The sequence below is a fragment of the Polistes canadensis genome, unplaced genomic scaffold (genome assembly GCF_001313835.1).
Source record: "Polistes canadensis isolate GaletaPanama2010 unplaced genomic scaffold, ASM131383v1 scaffold_133, whole genome shotgun sequence".
NCBI classification, from domain to species: domain Eukaryota; kingdom Metazoa; phylum Arthropoda; class Insecta; order Hymenoptera; family Vespidae; genus Polistes; species Polistes canadensis.
The window spans coordinates 38,842-41,737 of record NW_014569680.1 but is presented as its reverse complement, the minus strand read 5'-3'; the positions used below and the strand labels follow the sequence as shown (position 1 = coordinate 41,737).

The 2,896-nt window shown below is 24.2% G+C and overlaps 1 protein-coding gene across 2 annotated transcripts in view; it reads left to right on the top strand.

Moving 5' to 3' along the window:
* Positions 1–2,896, top strand: part of LOC106788289 (prominin-1-A) — a 29,637-nt gene that overhangs the window by 9,422 nt on the left and 17,319 nt on the right. The window lies entirely within an intron of this gene.

The following is a 2,896-nucleotide window of genomic DNA, read 5'->3' as shown; positions in this document are numbered from 1 at the left end:
ATTTAATAATATTATATTATTTTTAATATATTTAGTTGACAATTATTTTTGAAAACAAGATTTATTTAATTGATTTAGATAGTAAGTATAATAGAAATATTTAATAATATTATATTATTTCTAATATATTTCTTCAACAATTATTTTTGAAAGATATTTAAAATGAAAAATAAATATTATTTAATTTTCAATATTTAATAAGATCTATTAGTTTCTCGAATGTTTCATTATCGAAAAGTGATATATTATTTGTACAATATTTAATTGTTTTAATATAACATTGATATCATATTCAGCTTTAATGTAATACTCAATATTTAAACAATGATTTAAACTGAAGATTCTATCGTGTCTTTTAACTTTCTCTTTTACGAGTTCGAATCAATTCTTTACCAACATTTTCTCATGCATATTCAATACTAATCAAAAAGGTCCTTTTCAAAGTCAACAATACACTATATTTTCTAACACAAATTTGTATTCTAACGATTCATTCATCCATTTAAATCGAGTACTCTTCAATAGGAATTAAATCGTTGATTTACAATAGAGTTTTACTATAAAAGAAATAAAAGAAAAAAATTCCCTTTTAAAAAACAGAAAAATAAAAAAATAAAAGAATAGTAAAGGAGACCATTCATTTTTCTATTTCCTTACGTGCCTCTCAATCTTTTTCCCTTTAATCGTTTTACAGGAATGATTTAATTTTGTTTACCTTTTGCCTTTCTTTTCGAAAGGTAGAAAAATGTTAAAAGAGATTTTTCGAAATAAAAGGCCACGTATCTCCTATAAATTTTCTTACCCACATACTTTTTCTTTTTTCTATTATTTACTTTTATTTTATTTTCCCTTTTCTTTCTTCTCTTTTCCCCCATTAAATCCCCTGGTTCTGTAAAAGCTTCCTTTATCCTAATGATCCTAACGCACGTTTTCCGATTCTTCGAATTTCTCTTTGCTTTGGAAAATCGTAAAATTTCAAACAAAGTCCGAAAATCTATGCAGTTAATTTTAAACAATCAAAATTATCTTTATCTAAAAAGTATCTTTACTTGAAATAATTTTATGTTTATTTATATACACACACGTAAAAAGAAAATAATTATAATTAACGATAGTTCATTGATGATTATTTAAAATTTTTGTTTTTTCTTTGTATCAATCGTAAAAAAATTTTATTGAAAATTTTATATAATGTGATAACACATGAAATTATGATATACAAATGTATTTACGTTTAATACATCAACTCGACAACTTTTATTAATGCAAGAACATTTATTACAATACATTACTTTTTCGAAATTCAACTCTAAAGTATTTTCAGTACTGGCTTTTAATTGTACAATGATTACAGGATAAAACCGTAACGCTGATAACACCGAAACTAATTTTGAATTTGTTTTCCAAAACTCGTACCCGTGGCTTCGATGAGATAGAATTTTTAATTTCGTTCCGATCTGGCTAGCTTGTTTTCCACTGGCTAATATTCTACTAAAAGCGAAAACCATGAGAGAAACAAAGACAAAAAGTAGAAGCAAGAGAGAGAGAGAGAGAGAGAGAGCGAGAGATAACCCAAAACTACTTTTAATAGAGTTTTAATGGAATCACCTAAGATCACTTCTCTTTACTCTAAACATTTTCACGTAAACAAAAGTAATTAAAATGTTAAGAATATTACAAATATAAATAAGTTAAAATTTAAAAAAAAAAAGAACACTTACTTATAAATAAACTCATAATATAACAAAAATAAATATATTAAAAAATCCGTAAGAAAAAAATTAAACAGAATAAACCTGATGAAACAAAAACAATTAAATATATAAATGACGTAAAATAAAAATTAAACGAATAATACAATAATCCATAATCAAATATTCTAAAACATATATTGAAATAAAGAAAAAAGAAAAGGGTTTTGTAAATAAAATAAAAAATTAAATAAATAATACAATAATCCATAATCATTTTAATTAAACTTTCATAAAACATATTGAAATAAAAATAAAAGAAAAGAGTTTTGCAAATAAAATAAAAAATTAAACAAATAATACAATAATCCATAATCAAATATTCTAAAACATATTGAAATAAAAATAAAAGAAAAGTGTTTTGTAAATAAAATAAAAAATTAAACAAATAATACAATAATCCATAATCAAATATTCTAAAACATATATTGAAATAAAAATAAAAGAAAAAAGTTTTGTAAATAAAATAAAAAATCTAACGAAAGATAATAATAATTCGTAAAGAAATACACGTAAAAATGATTACTTAATAATGAAATAAAAATGTAAATGAGTAAACAATTAACAGTTATGAATTAAACATGATCCAAACAAGGAGGTCATAATCCGAATTTCGAGTTGAAGTCGATATACAGCATTTTCCTTGCATCGAAGGATTATCAGAGCATTGTAGGTAGAAACCCTATCTTCTAATGAACATCCATCGAGAATAGAAACGCATAGACGTCTAATGAAAGCTATCGACAGTCTGTAATCGTCGTGTAATAGGTCCATCGACGGGTACGTTAACAACCCGAACGCAAATTGCGATCGTTAGCATAATGCAGCCACCGACATTACCTACGGCGTTTGCTACAAAGCCCTTATGCACCTACACTGTCATTGACTTTCGATTTTCCATCTCCATAAGATAGATATATCAAGATTCTAATACGAGTATATGCAATGTTTAGTATATATCTTTTGTAATTGTACATGTTTTAACATTGTATAATAATAATTTTGATCTTCTGTTTTGTTTGGTATACTTTAACATCAAAAATTAATATTATTTGTAAGATTGTTCTTTTATTTTTTCAATTACTTTTCACGTTTCTCTAATATTTCATACGCGTACCGATTTTTTTTTTATTTTTCGTATATTA